This window comes from Procambarus clarkii, chromosome 67, assembly GCF_040958095.1.
Source record: "Procambarus clarkii isolate CNS0578487 chromosome 67, FALCON_Pclarkii_2.0, whole genome shotgun sequence".
Taxonomy (NCBI): Eukaryota; Metazoa; Arthropoda; class Malacostraca; order Decapoda; family Cambaridae; genus Procambarus; species Procambarus clarkii.
In genome coordinates, this window is record NC_091216.1 from 8244546 (window position 1) to 8264072 (window position 19527).

Genomic DNA, 19527 nt, shown 5'->3' on the forward strand with positions numbered 1-19527 from the left:
CTATACTTCAAAGCCATAAGAGAGGTAGGAATTCTGGGGTATTTAACCAACCAGAATTCCAATCCTCTCCCAGGCGATGAGATAGTGTGGGACCTCGGATGCTCTTTCATCGGTTCCTGTTATATGGGAAAACTCAGTGCCAAATGCTTAATGCACAGACTACCCTATTCCAGTAGCTGAAGTTTATAACTTTTTAGACACTCAACCCACCAGGAGACTCGAACACTGGCCAACAAGGTGGCAGTTGCATGCTGTATCCACTACGCTATACTTCAAAGCCATAAGAGAGGTAGGAATTCTGGGGTATTTAACCAACCAGAATTCCAATCCTCTCCCAGGCGATGAGATAGTGTGGGACCTCGGATGCTCTTTCATCGGTTCCTGTTATATGGGAAAACTCAGTGCCAAATGCTTAATGCACAGACTACCCTATTCCAGTAGCTGAAGTTTATAACTTTTTAGACACTCAACCCACCAGGAGACTCGAACACTGGCCAACAAGGTGGCAGTTGCATGCTGTATCCACTACGCTATACTTCAAAGCCATAAGAGAGGTAGGAATTCTGGGGTATTTAACCAACCAGAATTCCAATCCTCTCCCAGGCGATGAGATAGTGTGGGACCTCGGATGCTCTTTCATCGGTTCCTGTTATATGGGAAAACTCAGTGCCAAATGCTTAATGCACAGACTACCCTATTCCAGTAGCTGAAGTTTATAACTTTTTAGACACTCAACCCACCAGGAGACTCGAACACTGGCCAACAAGGTGGCAGTTGCATGCTGTATCCACTACGCTATACTTCAAAGCCATAAGAGAGGTAGGAATTCTGGGGTATTTAACCAACCAGAATTCCAATCCTCTCCCAGGCGATGAGATAGTGTGGGACCTCGGATGCTCTTTCATCGGTTCCTGTTATATGGGAAAACTCAGTGCCAAATGCTTAATGCACAGACTACCCTATTCCAGTAGCTGAAGTTTATAACTTTTTAGACACTCAACCCACCAGGAGACTCGAACACTGGCCAACAAGGTGGCAGTTGCATGCTGTATCCACTACGCTATACTTCAAAGCCATAAGAGAGGTAGGAATTCTGGGGTATTTAACCAACCAGAATTCCAATCCTCTCCCAGGCGATGAGATAGTGTGGGACCTCGGATGCTCTTTCATCGGTTCCTGTTATATGGGAAAACTCAGTGCCAAATGCTTAATGCACAGACTACCCTATTCCAGTAGCTGAAGTTTATAACTTTTTAGACACTCAACCCACCAGGAGACTCGAACACTGGCCAACAAGGTGGCAGTTGCATGCTGTATCCACTACGCTATACTTCAAAGCCATAAGAGAGGTAGGAATTCTGGGGTATTTAACCAACCAGAATTCCAATCCTCTCCCAGGCGATGAGATAGTGTGGGACCTCGGATGCTCTTTCATCGGTTCCTGTTATATGGGAAAACTCAGTGCCAAATGCTTAATGCACAGACTACCCTATTCCAGTAGCTGAAGTTTATAACTTTTTAGACACTCAACCCACCAGGAGACTCGAACACTGGCCAACAAGGTGGCAGTTGCATGCTGTATCCACTACGCTATACTTCAAAGCCATAAGAGAGGTAGGAATTCTGGGGTATTTAACCAACCAGAATTCCAATCCTCTCCCAGGCGATGAGATAGTGTGGGACCTCGGATGCTCTTTCATCGGTTCCTGTTATATGGGAAAACTCAGTGCCAAATGCTTAATGCACAGACTACCCTATTCCAGTAGCTGAAGTTTATAACTTTTTAGACACTCAACCCACCAGGAGACTCGAACACTGGCCAACAAGGTGGCAGTTGCATGCTGTATCCACTACGCTATACTTCAAAGCCATAAGAGAGGTAGGAATTCTGGGGTATTTAACCAACCAGAATTCCAATCCTCTCCCAGGCGATGAGATAGTGTGGGACCTCGGATGCTCTTTCATCGGTTCCTGTTATATGGGAAAACTCAGTGCCAAATGCTTAATGCACAGACTACCCTATTCCAGTAGCTGAAGTTTATAACTTTTTAGACACTCAACCCACCAGGAGACTCGAACACTGGCCAACAAGGTGGCAGTTGCATGCTGTATCCACTACGCTATACTTCAAAGCCATAAGAGAGGTAGGAATTCTGGGGTATTTAACCAACCAGAATTCCAATCCTCTCCCAGGCGATGAGATAGTGTGGGACCTCGGATGCTCTTTCATCGGTTCCTGTTATATGGGAAAACTCAGTGCCAAATGCTTAATGCACAGACTACCCTATTCCAGTAGCTGAAGTTTATAACTTTTTAGACACTCAACCCACCAGGAGACTCGAACACTGGCCAACAAGGTGGCAGTTGCATGCTGTATCCACTACGCTATACTTCAAAGCCATAAGAGAGGTAGGAATTCTGGGGTATTTAACCAACCAGAATTCCAATCCTCTCCCAGGCGATGAGATAGTGTGGGACCTCGGATGCTCTTTCATCGGTTCCTGTTATATGGGAAAACTCAGTGCCAAATGCTTAATGCACAGACTACCCTATTCCAGTAGCTGAAGTTTATAACTTTTTAGACACTCAACCCACCAGGAGACTCGAACACTGGCCAACAAGGTGGCAGTTGCATGCTGTATCCACTACGCTATACTTCAAAGCCATAAGAGAGGTAGGAATTCTGGGGTATTTAACCAACCAGAATTCCAATCCTCTCCCAGGCGATGAGATAGTGTGGGACCTCGGATGCTCTTTCATCGGTTCCTGTTATATGGGAAAACTCAGTGCCAAATGCTTAATGCACAGACTACCCTATTCCAGTAGCTGAAGTTTATAACTTTTTAGACACTCAACCCACCAGGAGACTCGAACACTGGCCAACAAGGTGGCAGTTGCATGCTGTATCCACTACGCTATACTTCAAAGCCATAAGAGAGGTAGGAATTCTGGGGTATTTAACCAACCAGAATTCCAATCCTCTCCCAGGCGATGAGATAGTGTGGGACCTCGGATGCTCTTTCATCGGTTCCTGTTATATGGGAAAACTCAGTGCCAAATGCTTAATGCACAGACTACCCTATTCCAGTAGCTGAAGTTTATAACTTTTTAGACACTCAACCCACCAGGAGACTCGAACACTGGCCAACAAGGTGGCAGTTGCATGCTGTATCCACTACGCTATACTTCAAAGCCATAAGAGAGGTAGGAATTCTGGGGTATTTAACCAACCAGAATTCCAATCCTCTCCCAGGCGATGAGATAGTGTGGGACCTCGGATGCTCTTTCATCGGTTCCTGTTATATGGGAAAACTCAGTGCCAAATGCTTAATGCACAGACTACCCTATTCCAGTAGCTGAAGTTTATAACTTTTTAGACACTCAACCCACCAGGAGACTCGAACACTGGCCAACAAGGTGGCAGTTGCATGCTGTATCCACTACGCTATACTTCAAAGCCATAAGAGAGGTAGGAATTCTGGGGTATTTAACCAACCAGAATTCCAATCCTCTCCCAGGCGATGAGATAGTGTGGGACCTCGGATGCTCTTTCATCGGTTCCTGTTATATGGGAAAACTCAGTGCCAAATGCTTAATGCACAGACTACCCTATTCCAGTAGCTGAAGTTTATAACTTTTTAGACACTCAACCCACCAGGAGACTCGAACACTGGCCAACAAGGTGGCAGTTGCATGCTGTATCCACTACGCTATACTTCAAAGCCATAAGAGAGGTAGGAATTCTGGGGTATTTAACCAACCAGAATTCCAATCCTCTCCCAGGCGATGAGATAGTGTGGGACCTCGGATGCTCTTTCATCGGTTCCCGTTATATGGGAAAACTCAGTGCCAAATGCTTAATGCACAGACTACCCTATTCCAGTAGCTGAAGGCTTGTTCGCATTTGTGTTCCTCACGTGTGCCCCAAAGAATGAGGTGATTTGGTAAAATGCTATGCCCAAGATTACTATCCGAGTGCCGGCGGTGGGGTGGTTCAAATAGCCTCGGCTATCACCTCATTATGTCCGGTCGTGATGGTCAAGTGGATTAAGGCGTCTTGTACATACCAGTTGCGTGGCTCCTGGGAGTATGGGTTCGAATCACTTCTGGGGTGTGAGTTTTCAGTTGCATATTGTCCTGGGGACCATTCAGGCTTGTTCGCATTTGTGTTCCTCACGTGTGCCCCAAAGAATGAGGTGATTTGGTAAAATGCTATGCCCAAGATTACTATCCGAGTGCCGGCGGTGGGGTGATTCAAATAGCCTCGGCTATCACCTCATTATGTCCGGTCGTGATGGTCAAGTGGATTAAGGCGTCTTGTACATACCAGTTGCGTGGCTCCTGGGAGTATGGGTTCGAGTCACTTCTGGGGTGTGAGTTTTCAGTTGCATATTGTCCTGGGGACCATTCAGGCTTGTTCGCATATATATATATATATATATATATATATATATATATATATATATATATATATATATATATATATATATATATATATATATATATATATTGTGACGGTAACGCGTTGGTGTTCGGCTGTTTAAGGCTAGGGGTATGGCCTCGTCACATAGTTATAAAAAAAATAGAAAAAACTGGAACTTCGTCTGTGGTAAGGTAAGGAGAAGACACACAAAACACAAGTAAACTTTAACAATGAAATTTTAATTACGTTAATTAAATCAAAACATGAATAAAATGCACAAACAAATTCTTATAATAAAATCAATCAATCAAAATAATAAGAATACTTAAATGACACAATGAAAAGTTACGTTAAGACAAAATAACAAGAAGTGCAATATACAAGTAAATGGGAGGTGCTGGAATATTGGCTTAAGCTACCACTTCCCTCAGTACACGCTAGCGTCTAGCCGGGAGGAGTGGTAACGACGAGAGCACAAAATATTCTGAGGTAGGAGGTTGGGGCGACCCCAGACATCAAGTAGTATGGGGGGGCGAGTGCAGGTGCAGCCAGACCGGCGACCAATCAGCGGAGCCGGTAGCGATCAACATGTAGTTTGGTGGTTTGAGTCCGAACAGGTGGCTGACTGCATACGTTTTGCTCACCCTGGCAAGCCTTGCTGGTGTTGTTGTTGGACATGTCTTCCATAGTCGTTTTATATAATTTCAACGACGTGTTTGTGGAGGGAAGAGCAGGCTCAATCTCTTGAAGGAGATTATTGTCACAACTCTCCCCCGAAGCCTGCGGTTCTGGAAGAAGTACGTCGTTATGTGGTGGAGTAATGGATGGAGTCGCTTCTACTTCATAAACTCTGGAGAGATCATGGGCTAAGATGTTGTCAGACTCTTGGTATAGCGTGTCTCCAGGTTGAATTTCTGCAGGTAGCAAGCCCATAGTAGAAGACGTTGAGATGAGAAGTGGGCGTGCTGCAGGAGGTGTAGGGTGGTGTGGTCCGTGTTGATGGTGGACCGAGCACTTTTCAGGGGTGGAGTGAAGTGCTGAAGCTTCAGGATGAGGAAGAGTAGCTCCTTGCCAATTGTTCCGTAGATCCTTGTAGCAGTAGTCGCTGACAGGTGTATTCTTCTCGCCTCGTTGTTGCATCACGACACCACCAACGTCGGTACCATTGGCGTCGACATGGAGGATGAAGGGCTTATCTGACGAGGTGAGAGTGGAATTAGAAGAGGGCAAAGGAGCACGATTATTATCCTGAAAGCATTTGGGAAGATCATTAAGGATTTCGGAATTAGAAAGCGCTGACTCCTTGTCAGTGCTTTCGGGAGGAGAAGCTGGGAAGGTCTCACTGTGGATGTAGGGTTCTGTGAATGTGGAATAGTTAGTCAAGACAGTGGGAGGAGTACCATTATATTGCTTCAGGAGGTTGACGTGGCACAGCTGGGTCTTCCGCCGCCTATCTGGAGTCTCTATGACGTAAGTGTTGTTGCTTCTGCACTCTTTGACGCAGTAGGGTCCTGAAAATCGGTTTTGTAAAGGTGAACCTGGGATAGGAAAATAGGCAAGGACGAAGTCTCCCGGCTTGAATTTTCTTACTTTGCTGGTGTGGTCGTAATGAGTCTTCATTCTCACCTGGGCTTTCAATAGATTATCATGGGCAAAGCGGTGGACTCTCTCTAGAATGTGTTGAAGGTTTTGAAGAAACTGGGGCACATTCTGATGCTCACTGAAGGTGGCATCTCTGAGAGAGTCTTTGAAAGCCTTAAGGGGAGTACGGCACTTACGGCCGTAGAGCATCTCATAAGGAGATACTCCTAGGGACTCATTGGGGAGACTTCTGAAAATACACATTATTAGGTCAATCTGCTTATCCCAATCCTTTGAGGTTTCACTACAAAACTTTTTCAAGAGTGCTTTGATGGTCTGATGACTACGTTCAAGAGAACCCTGTGAAGCAGGATGATAGGGGCTGGACAATACCTGTTTGATGTTGAACTCCTCCAGTGTCCTTTTGAAGAGATCACTGGTGAAGTTGGTGCCACAGTCACTTTGAATCTCCCTGGGAAATCCGTATTGAGTGAAGATCTTCAATAGATGTTTTATAACCGTAGCAGCCGTGATGTTCTTCACTGGAACTGCTATGGGAAATCTGGTGGTAGGACACAGGATGGTTAGGATGTAGGCGTTACCTGAACTGGTCCGAGGTAAAGGACCAACACAGTCTATTATGAGTCTGTGGAAAGGTTCCGCAGGCACCTGTATGGGAATCAGTGGTGCTCTGGGAATGGAGACGTTCGGTTTGCCTGCCATCTGACATGTATGACACTGTTTTACGTACTGTTTGACGTTATTTATCATACCTGGCCAGTAGTAGTCTTGACGAATCCCATGGTAAGTTTTGTTGAAGCCGTAGTGGGAGAATGCTCCGTGGGCCAGGTGTAGAATAGCGGGCCGCAGGCTGGTGGGAATCACAAGTTGTTCGATGTTGGCCCAATCGTCCTCCTCCTTCAGTTTACTGGGTCTATATCTGCGGTAGAGCAAGTCGTTCTCTAGGAAGAACCCAGGAATACTGTCGGGTTGAGTCTCAGCCTGGAAAAACAATGGTGTTAAAGTAAGATCTTCCCTCTGCAACTTACGGAACTCCAACTTGGTCAGATGCGGGGGGAGTTTCTGAGGGTCTTGAGGGACAGCGGTAGCAGTAGAGTCAGCTGGCTGTGGACGTGCGGCTTGTGCACGGGTGGTCACGAGAACCGGAGGAGAAACTTCATCACTCTCTTGAACCTCTGCTGGAACATACTCAAGAATAGGGTTTATTGGCACAGAGTTACACACCTGGGGTTTGTCCATGACGATCAGGTTGGTCGGTTGCAGGTCTTCTGCCAAGTCGTTGCCTAGGAGAAGTTGCACTCCAGGCATGGGAAAAGGCTTTTCCCTGACGGCGACTTGGACTTCCCCGTTTACGTAGGGACAATCCAGGTGGACTCTGGCGAGAGGGTATGGAGTGGTAGCAGTGAGGTCAGTGATGAAGACTGTTTCCCCGGTGTAGACTATGTTGGGCACAGCCGACTTCAAGATGATCGATTGTAGAGCCGCTGTGTCCCTCAAGATCTTCAATTTGAAACGTCCCTCCGGATTTGAACCGTTGGCAGAGACAGTTCCAGTATACAGGTGGTTACTGAAAAGAGAAAGATCATTAACATCAACACCAACATTCATCACAGGCTTACCGGACTTAGGAGGAGTTGGTTTGGGTCGTTGTTGGTCAGTGGTTCACTTGTATTGAGACTTACCACACTTGTCTATGGTATGTCCATAGAGTCTACAATACTTGCAGTACAGTTGTGAACCAGCTTGATCGGGGCTCACCTTCTCGTAACTGTACCACGACTTCTTACTGGAGGATGGTTCGGGTGTCAGCCGGTGGATGAGGCTGTAAGTGTCAGCCGACTTAGCACACTTCAGGTAGTCGGTTTCTTCTTTATCTGCTAAGTAGAGGCGGACAGGAGGTGGCACACGTCTCAAGAATTCTTCAACAAGCATCAGGTTGACGAGTTCTGTAAAAGTAGAGACATGTGCTGCTTCCAGCCATTTCATGAAATACCTCCGTTTCGTGTTAGCAAACTCGAGGAAGGTAGTGGTACTTGCCTTCAGGTGGTCACGGAATTTCCTTCAATAACTTTCTGTGGAAAGTAGGTAGGCGTCCAACACTGCTTGTTTCAGAGTGTAGTAGTCATTCTCAGACGCCAAAGTACTGAGTGTGACTGCAGCTCTACCTGTAAGATGGACTCTGAGAAGTGTGGCCCATTGGTCGACAGGCCAACTGAGTTGATTAGCAAGGGTTTCAAAGGTGGTGCAAAACACATCAACTTCTGCTTCTACAAAGGATGGCATTAACTTACTTGCATGTGATATATTAAAACTGACGGGAAGATTGGCAGTAGCTTGCTGGCGTTGAGTGAAGTGGGAAGTTTCCAAGGCGATTTCACGTTGACGACACTCTAGAGCCAGAGTCGCTTGTTGCTTGTCATGTTCGCGTTGTATTTCCAACTCGCGTTGTTTGGTTTCAAGCTGTACTCGTTCACGTTCACGGAGTAATGCGACCTCACGTTCGTGTTCGTCTCTCCTCAAGGCGGCCTCGCGTTCTCTGAGGGTGATTTCTCGTTCTTGTTCTTCTCTCCTCAAGGCGGCTTCGCGTTCGTGTTCTTCCCTTCGTATGGCAGCTGCTTCTCTTTGCTGCTCACGTTCAATCTTGGCCAGCTCTAGTTTAAGTTTCATCGTTGCCAAGTCAGTTTTCTCTGCAATATAGTAAGTTTCATGAGTTTCAGAGTCTATCTTACCTTGCTCTAAATAGTAATCCAGCAACAGGTTGTGTAGGTCATTTTTGTTGGCTTGGTAGGGAACTTCTAGTTGATACTCATGTGCAAGAGTTTGTAATTCAGTCCTCTTGGCACGACTTAAAGTCCCTATTTCACCTGCTGGATTTGCACGGAAAGTTTGGAGACGAAACATGGTGAAATTAGCAAATAAAGGTACACGAATATTCAATAGTGAAATGTCACAAACAGGACAACGTGGCAACTGGTACCTATCCTGTGTGATCTTTAACAATTATCGTTAAGTGAAAGATATTAAATGATTAAATTAAATCAAGGGCGCAGGAAATCTTGTACCCGGTACTCATGTAAGAGAATAAGGGCAAGAAAATCCTACTAACAAATGAAACAAAGTTTCGAAAACAAATGAAACAGTTAAATGCTTCAAAAGTAAAATTGGTAGTCCAAGGATGTAGGCATACCTTGCCAAGTCTCTATAGGACATAAAGCAAGTTTTTCCCACTGAATTTAATATGATACTTACAGAATTAGCGAACTTTTGTGCTCTGAAAAAATAAGCTAATTCCCTACCGTTGTATGTATCATCATCTCTGACTGACGTGTAGGGGTGCGAGGTGTCAACTTGTGACGAGAACTGCTGCTGAGGTCCCAATTCAGCAACTAAAGTTCGAGCTAGAGGAACTATGGCCCTCTTTGTCCTCCTACAGTCAGATTGCAGAAGATTGGGTACTCTTGACCCGGGGCAGACCACAGTACCAGGGTACCAATATGATGATCTGTCAGAATGAGAAATATTCAAGGGACATAGATGGTAAACACGAGTAATAACACGGAGGGAGAGATGACCAATTAAGAGTATGACTGCGGCCTACAGTCACCACGTAATCCAAAGTTGTCTCACCTTCACTATATGTTACTCTCGTAATGCACAATACACCGCACCTTATAAAAAATGAAATTGAATGAAAAATAGTAAAGCTACGTTAACAAAGTTAAATACGCTTACCATAAATTACCACTTAGCACCAGTACCTGAGTGAAGCTCCTAGGACAGGTCCCCATATAACTTGTGACGGTAACGCGTTGGTGTTCGGCTGTTTAAGGCTAGGGGTATGGCCTCGTCACATAGTTATAAAAAAAATAGAAAAAACTGGAACTTCGTCTGTGGTAAGGTAAGGAGAAGACACACAAAACACAAGTAAACTTTAACAATGAAATTTTAATTACGTTAATTAAATCAAAACATGAATAAAATGCACAAACAAATTCTTATAATAAAATCAATCAATCAAAATAATAAGAATACTTAAATGACACAATGAAAAGTTACGTTAAGACAAAATAACAAGAAGTGCAATATACAAGTAAATGGGAGGTGCTGGAATATTGGCTTAAGCTACCACTTCCCTCAGTACACGCTAGCGTCTAGCCGGGAGGAGTGGTAACGACGAGAGCACAAAATATTCTGAGGTAGGAGGTTGGGGCGACCCCAGACATCAAGTAGTATGGGGGGGCGAGTGCAGGTGCAGCCAGACCGGCGACCAATCAGCGGAGCCGGTAGCGATCAACATGTAGTTTGGTGGTTTGAGTCCGAACAGGTGGCTGACTGCATACGTTTTGCTCACCCTGGCAAGCCTTGCTGGTGTTGTTGTTGGACATGTCTTCCATAGTCGTTTTATATAATTTCAACGACGTGTTTGTGGAGGGAAGAGCAGGCTCAATCTCTTGAAGGAGATTATTGTCACAATATATATATATATATATATATATACATATATATATATATATATATATATATATATATATATATATATATACATATATATATATATATATATATACATATATATATATATATATATATATATATATTGTTGGGGTTTACCTTTTACTCTTACTCTGGGTGAGCAACCGTTACGCTCAACGTCACTCACCGTAGCCCTGCGGGTCTTCACTCTAATCCTCTCGGCGCCACTGCACGCCAGGAGAGTATCCCAGTCAATCCCAACCGGCCTCTGATTGAGAAGGAGTGGGAACACAACTCGTTCACTTAACTGTTATGTGCCCACCCCAACAATAGGGCTTTACTATTAACCACAAGGTCGCCAACTGGTGTTTTCGGTGTCCAGTAACACGTCAGTGGACTGGTTGAATTTGTGGTATCCTTGGCAAGGTCACACTCAATAGATCGGGAATCAGGCAGGTATTTACTTTTATCACTCTTCGCTCTCAAGTATAATATAGCCACAAGATAAATGGAGGGGATGATATAAACACAAATGTATTTTGAATTTTACTTAAAAACTCATTCAAAGATGTCACAAGGTCATATCAATAAACAATCAGCTGATCCAGGCGGGAGTCGGTCGTTCCCACGTATATTATGCACTCACTACGGTGGCAACACTCCCCCTCTCGTCAATGTCACAATCAGCTAAGCGCCCCCCTTCCGCGCGAAAGTTTATTGCTTGTTTCTCTAGCGGCACGCGCGCTGTTTCTTTAAGTTCTCAAAGGTCACTAGAAGTTCGCACACTCGATATTTGCAACAATAGCACGTTACATTGTTTTCGGGCTCAAACAATCGTTTCTATAATAAATGCGACAATAATTCACTATAATGGTTTTATACACTGCCCTTCATTTCAATGGTAACTTATGAAGTATTTAACACTGGAGTTCTCAGTACTTCCTTTCGTGGGCGATAACACAATAAATCACTGCACTCGCAAATGGTTATTCAATGCACGAACATAGACATATATAATATAGATAAATCAGACATCAATAAATGGTAAATAAATAGTTACTGGGCACATAGCCTAACTTCCAAATACTGGCATGATATTATATATAATTTCTCACTATATGTTCACATCAAAGTCTCATGAAAGACATTCTCAACACATTAAATTCCTCACTTATTCCGGGTGCCTGTACACACCAATAATAATATATATAAGTATCGTGAGTACTCTTGATAGTACTATTCTGCACACTGGTGCCTTACTGTGACATTGGTGAGCCTTGCTCACGACATACAAAATCCTCAGGCTAAATAATATAGCCGAATAATATAGCTGACTAAAGGGGAATTGGGAGGGAAACTAGAAACACCTACTTCCACCTATCCTCCGATGAGAGTTGAGTTGTAGCTCCTAGTCCTCGTGTCGGGAACGCCCCCACACACACGTTGTCGTGTCCTCCAGGAACCCAATCGCTGTCCCTCCGTTTAGCGCGTCGTCTCCGTGCCTTCTTCCCTGCAGGTCCGTGCTCCTCCTCGACTTCTTGTAGGGTTGGAGTCGGTCTCCTGGCCGTCGACCTCTCCCAGCTACGGCTGTCCGCCTACTTCTCGACTGCAGTCGTCCGTATTCCCAAATAGTCCTCGTCTTCCTCTGCTACCCAGTGGCTCTGGTCAGCCACTACGCCGTCACGAATGGGTGAACTGCCTCAGACGTCGACTACGTCACTGCACAGACTTCACTTCTTCTTGCACAGTACCTGTCCTGGAGCACTTGTTGCTCAATAACCGTCGATTCCCTCTCTGGTTCAACACATGAACTAAGGAAGACCTCACAGAGTACTGGCAGACTTCAGGTGACGCGTAAATTCAACGGGAGCGGGAAACAACTGTCAAACTGACAGGACCAATCGTCGCACGTCCAACCTCCTTGACGTGTCGTGTCTGACTGATGGCGCCAACGCTGCCCGGACCCCCTTTCCTTCGTGACGTCACTTTCGCCACGGGAGGTTTTCATTGGCTCCCTGTGCCACATTGCTGTCGGTGACCAATCCGGTGTCACTGACGTCACACAGTTTTGGCGGGGAAACAGGAGAGCCAGCGCCATCTTGGCTTCCTAAAGGGCCTAAACCACAGGCCAAAATATCATTGTTTCACAAATTTCTCGGCACTCCGAGCACACTCCTTCCTCCTACATATATCAAATTGATGCCTGCGACGTTGAGAACGCTTGGGTAAAGTGGACATGACTCTTACTGCAGGCGTGGGAGAAATATAAGGGGGGAACACCGTCACATACCTCTCCCCTTAAAATAAGAGTCATGTCTGGTTAGTGTATACGGGATAGGGCGTCTGCTACTACGTTGTCCTTCCCCTTGATGTGCTTGATTTCCAGCCGGTACTCTTGCAGTAACAACGCCCACCTCGTCAGACGTTGGTTGGAATTCTTCATTTTGTATAAAAAGGTGAGAGGGTTGTGATCTGTGAATACCAAAACAGGTCTCGCCCCTCCTCCCACATACACATCAAAGTTCTTCAGGGCCATAACTAGCGCCAATGCCTCCTTCTCAACGGTGCTATAGCCCCGCTGGTATTTTACAAACTTCTTCGAGTAGAACGCTACTGGCCTATGTACTTCACTCCTTTCTTGAGCCAACATGGCCCCTATTCCAACGTCGCTGGCGTCTACGTACAGTATGAATCCGGCTGAAAAATCTGGAGATATTAATACCGGGGCCTCCGTCAACAATTTCTTGGTCTTTTCAAAAGACTCTTGGCAGCCCTCTCCCCATCTCCATCGTACATTCTTGGAGAGTAGCTCGGTTAGGGGATGCGCTACCGTGGAGAAATTCCTGCAGAACCCACGATAGTACCCTATCATCCCGAGGTACCTTAGCAACTCTTTACGCGTTCTGGGCACGGGGTATTCCTTAATGGCTGTTACTTTGTGATCAACAGGAGTGACTTCACCTTGGCCAATGACAAAACCAAGGTACTCTAAGTGAGCTTTCCCAAACTCGCTCTTGGCCAAATTTACAGTCAAGTTAGCCTCCTCTAGCCTTCTGAACAATTCTCTGAGTCTCTCCAGATGCGTCTTCCAATCGTCGGCGTACACGACGATGTCATCGATGTAAACTGTGCAGCCTGCGGCACCCCTTAGCAATTCATTCATCATACGCTGGAAGCAGCTGCCGCTGTTTTTCATTCCAAAAGGCAACACCTTATACTGGTACAGCCCGTCAGGAGTTGCGAAAGCTGATATCTTCCTGGCCTCAGGAGTCAAAGAGATCTGGTAGTACCCCTTGAGCAGATCGACCTTGGATACGTACCGTGCACTGCCCACCTGGTCAATGCAATCGCTCACTCTTGGCATGGGGTGAGAATCAGCCACTGTGATGGAGTTCACCCTCCTGTAATCTGTACAAAAGCGGTAGGTTCCGTCGCTTTTCCTCACCAACAAGCATGGGGAACTCCACTCACTTTTACTGGGCTCCGCAAGGTCGTTCTCAAGGAGGTACTCCACCTCCTTTCTCATCAGCTCTCGCTTCTCCGGGCTAACCCTATACGCGCTCTGCTTGATGGGCCTGGCGTCCCTCACCTCTACCTCGTGCGTCACACTCTTGTGTCGTCGGGGCACGTCGGTAAAGAGGGAGGCATTCTCTCTCAGTAGGTTCGTCAGGTCCGCTCTCTGTTGCCCTTCCAGATGTAGTAGCTTGTCCTTGATCTTCGCCAGACTTTCAGTGTTGGTGAGACGGGTGCCGTCCGCCCTGGACCACTTTCCTTCCTCCTCCGGGAGTTCTTGGTCCACCTGTACGCACAGAACCGTCTTCTGCTGGGGTTCTCGGGTCATCGTTCCGTCCTGCTTGGCGGCTCCTCCTTCCACAGTGAAGAAAGGTTTCAGGCGATCCACGTGACACACCTGCTTCTTGCGGGGTCTATCCAGCTTCCCAATTTCATATGACACAGGACCCAACCGCCGCAGCACCTGGTATGGTCCCTCGAACCGCGACTCGGCCACCCTACCTTTACCTGGCAGCAAAACCATCACTTGGGATCCGACCTGGAAATCCCTCTGCGTAGCTCTCTTGTCGTACCACTCCGACATCTTACGCTGCGCCTCCTTCAGGTGTTTCCCAGCTAGTTCCTTCGCTAGAGTGAGACGTTCTTTGAACTTCTGGACATATTCATTCACCGTTCCCACGGTCGCTCCCGGTGTCCATTGTTCCTTCAGCATGGATAGCATGGCACATATAATATAGATAAATGGAAAGTAAGCCTTCTCAGGACCCACACGTCCTCCTTTGGCCTCACTAATCAATTTGGGGAAATCCACCCGCTGCAACTCTTCAAGACGAGTGCGGTCTACCCCTAGAGAACTAGTGAGGGTCACCTGCCCTTCACCATTCGGGCTACCTTCGCCCTCCGCTCGTTCTCCGGGTCCTATGAAGAGGTGATCTATTCCCAGGCTGTCGAACGTCTCCTCAGCCCCATCAGATCCACAACCTCCTTGTTCCTCGCGCTGTCTCGGCATCACAGCACAAACTGGGAACGCCACCGGGGCGATTCCCTTCTCGTCCCCACAGGCGTCTAACTCTCCGCCCGTCTCCTTGTATTGTTCTAGGCACTCTTCGCCTTTCACGAGATTCGGGAGGACATATCCTCCACATGCGTCGTTTCCCAAGATGACCTGTGCCTCCATCTTGGGCATTGATGTACAGACCCCCACCACAAGGGTCTGGCAGCCATAATCGGAATTCAAAGTTACCTGGTGTAGGGGCATCCTCACCGGGCCTCCCACAGTGGTCACACTTGCCACCCCCACACTGGTACTCTCGTAACCCTCGGGGAACAGGGTTTCACTCACCAGGGTAAAATCGGCCGCAGTGTCTCTCAATATTTTCACTGGGATGGGGTCTGCGTCCCCCATCCTTACGGTTCCCTGACACACGAATGGGTGAATTCTCTTCTCCCCACTCAGCACGGGTTCATCCCGCACCCTCTCGGCCATCTGGTCCTCGAACCTCACTAAAGCAACGTGCCCCCGCTGCTTAGGGCGTCTGCATTCCCGCGCGACGTGTCCGAATATTCCGCAGTTGTAGCAGCGGACCCTCGTCGGAGACCATCCGCCACCGCTCGCCTTAGCACTGCCTCCAGAGGCCGTCGCTCCCTGTGTCTTTCTCGCACCATTTGTCGACTCCTTTGTCGCAGCAACAGCTCCCGAGCTCTCCGCTTGGTTCTTCTTTATCGGCTCTACAGCACCTTTTGATCCTCGGGTGTCCCAACTTGAGAGGTGGGACTTGGGGAAACCCGCTCCTGTCCTCCATCTATCCGTCCTCCTATAATTCCTATTGCTTCCGGAGTATACGGGTGGTCGGTGCTGTCCCTCTCGGCGTGGGCGTAATGCTTCTTCTAACATGTCGGCTCTGTCGGCTGCGGCCCTCAGGTCCTTTATGTCCGCCTCCTTTACTCTCACCCTGATCTCAGGAGAGAGCACGGACATAAACTTTTCCATGACCATTAGCTCCTTGACCTCTTCAACCGACCTCGCTCCTTCAGACTCCAGCCACTTAAGGAACTTTCTCTCCATGTCCCTCGCCGTCTCCGCATAAGACTTCCCTGGTGAACGGGTACATTCCCTGAACCTCTTCCTGTAACATTCCGGCGTAAGCTTGAAGGAATGGAGCACAGCTCGTTTTACCGCATCGTAGTTGGTGCATTCCTGGAAGTCGAGCATAGTGTAGGCTTCACGAGCTTCACCTGTGAGCCTCCCTTGAACCAGCTCCGCCCACTCCGCCCTCGGCCACCTCTTCAAAGCTGCAACCCTTTCGAAGTGGTCGAAGAAACTTTCGGCTTCATTAGGCACAAAGACCGGCAGATCTCGTTCCCTCACTCGTCGGTCTTCCTGTTGCGGCGGAGCAGGTACACCTAGTCCTAGTTCAGCTCGCTTCAGCTCTACCTCCTTGTTGGCTTCTATCTCCTGCTGTCTCATCCTAGCTTCTCGCTCGTGTTCTTCCCTGCGCAGCTGTGCTTCTCGCTCTTGTTCTTCCCTGCGTAGCTGTGCTTCTCGCTCTTGTTCTTCCCTGCGTAGCTGTGCTTCTCGCTCCTCACGCTTCAGCTGTGCTTCTCGCTCCTCACGCTTCAGTTGTGCTTCTGCTTCTCGCTCTTCTTTGCGCTGCTGTGCTTCTCGCTCTTCTTTGCGCTGCTGTGCTTCTCGCTCTTCTCGCTTCAGTTGTGCTTCCAGCTGCAACTTCATTTTTTCCAGCTTAACGCTGTGCCTGCTGCCGCTGGATCCCCTGCTGCTTCGACTAATACTCAGGTGTTCTCCCACACTAGCAGGTGTTTGGGGCCGTTCCTCCCCCAAAACTTCGTCTCGTGCCCTGAGCTGTGCCATGATCTTCTCTCTCCCACTTTGGAAGATCTCAGCTTTATCCCAAAGTGGTCTGCTATTGATTGTAACTGTGCCTTGGTGCACTCCTCCAGCACCTGCTCATCTCTAGTGTCAATGAACCTTGTTACTTTATCATCCTCCATCTTGTGCTATGAGTGATAACCTGTACCTGATACCTAATACCACTGCCAACTACCACCACTGCAACCTTTATTTCGATCGATATCCTGGCGAGGTCGCCAATGTTGGGGTTTACACTTACTCTCGGGTGATCAACAGTATACTTTCAATGTCACTCACCGTAGCCCTGCGGGTCTTCACTCTAATCCTCTCGGCGCCACTGCACGCCAGGAGAGTATCCCAGTCAATCCCAACCGGCCTCTGATTGAGAAGGAGTGGGAACACAACTCGTTCACTTAACTGTTATGTGACCGCCCCAACAATAGGGCTTTACTATTAACCACAAGGTCGCCAACTGGTGTTTTCGGTGTCCAGTAAAACGTCAGTGGACTGGTTGAATTTGTGGTATCCTTGACAAGGTCACACTCAATAGATCGGGAATCAGGCAGGTACTTACTTTTATCACTCTTCGCTCTCAAGTATAATATAGCCACAAGATAAATGGAGGGGATGATATAAACACAAATGTATTTTGTATTTTACTTAAAAACTCATTCAAAGATGTCACAAGGCCATATCAATAAACAATCAGCTGATCCAGGCGGGAGTCGGTCGTTCCCACGTATATTATGCACTCACAACGGTGGCAACACTCCCCCTCTCGTCAATGTCACAATCAGCTGAGCGCCCCCCTTCCGCGCGAAAGTTTATTGCTTGTTTCTCTAGCGGCACGCGCTCTGTTTCTTTAAGTTCTCAAAGATCACTAGAAGTTCGCACACTCGATATTTGCAACAATAGCACGTATTACTTCGCTACATTGTTTTCGGGCTCAAACAATCGTTTCTATAATAAATGCGACAATTATTCACTATAATGGTTTTACACTCTGCCCTTCATTTCAATGGTAACTTATGAAGTATTTAACACTGGAGTTCTCAGTACTTCCTTTCGTGGGCGATAACACAATAAATCACTGCACTCGCAAATGGTTATTCAATGCACGAACATAGACATATATAATATAGATAAATCAGTCATCAATAAATGGTAAATAAATAGTTACTGGGCACATAGCCTAACTTCCAAATACTGGCATGATATTATATATAATTTCTCACTATATGTTCACATCAAAGTCTCATGAAAGACATTCTCAACACATTAAATTCCTCACTTATTCCGGGTGCCTGTACACACCAATAATAATATATATAAGTATCGTGAGTACTCTTGATAGTACTATTCTGCACACTGGTGCCTTACTGTGACATTGGTGAGCCTTGCTCACGACATACAAAATCCTCAGGCTAAATAATATAGCCGAATAATATAGCTGACTAAAGGGGAATTGGGAGGGAAACTAGAAACACCTACTTCCACCTGTCCTCCGATGAGAGTTGAGTTGTAGCTTCTGGTCCTCGTGTCGGGAACGCCCCCACACACACGTTGTCGTGTCCTCCAGGAACCCAATCGCTGTCCCACCGTTTAGCGCGTCGTCTCCGTGCCTTCTTCCCTGCAGGTCCGTGCTCCTCCTCGACTTCTTGTAGGGTTGGAGTCAGTCTCCTGGCCGTCGACCTCTCCCAGCTATGGCTGTCCGCCTACTTCTCGACTGCAGTCGTCCGGATTCCCAAATAGTCCTCGTCTTCCTCTGCTACCCAGTAGCTCTGGTCAGCCACTACGCCGTCACGAATGGGTGAACTGCCTCAGACGTCGACTACGTCACTGCACAGACTTCACTTCTTCTTGCACAGTACCTGTCCTGGAGCACTTGTTGCTCAATAACCATCGATTCCCTATCTGGTTCAACACATGAACTAAGGAAGACCTCACAGAGTACTGGCAGACTTCAGGTGACGCGTAAATTCCACGGGAGCGGGAAACAACTGTCAAACTGAAAGGACCAATCGTCACACGTCCAACCTCCTTGACGTGTCGTGTCTGACTGATGGCACCAACGCTGCCCGGACCCCCTTTCCTTCGTAACGTCACTTTCGCCACGGGAGGTTTTCATTGGCTCCCTGTGCCACATTGCTGTCGGTGACCAATCCGGTGTCACTGACGTCACACAGTTTTGGCGGGGAAACAGGAGAGCCAGCGCCATCTTGGCTTCCTAAAGGGCCTAAACCACAGGCCAAAATATCATTGTTTCACAAATTTCTCGGCACTCCGAGCACACTCCTTCCTCCCACATATATGAAATTGATGCCTGCGACGTAGAGAACGCTTGGGTAAAGTGGACATGACTCTTACTGCAGGCGTGGGAGAAATATAAGGGGGGGAACACCGTCACTATATATATATATATATATATATATATATATATATATATATATAACTGAAAACTCACACCCCAGAAGTGACTCGAACCCATACTCCCAGGAGCAAACGCAACTGGTACGTACAAGACGCCTTAATCCACTTGAACATCACGACCGGACATAATGAGGTGATAGCCGAGGCTATTTGAACCACCCCACCGCCGGCACTCGGATAGTAATCTTGGGCATAGCATTTTACCAAATCACCTCAT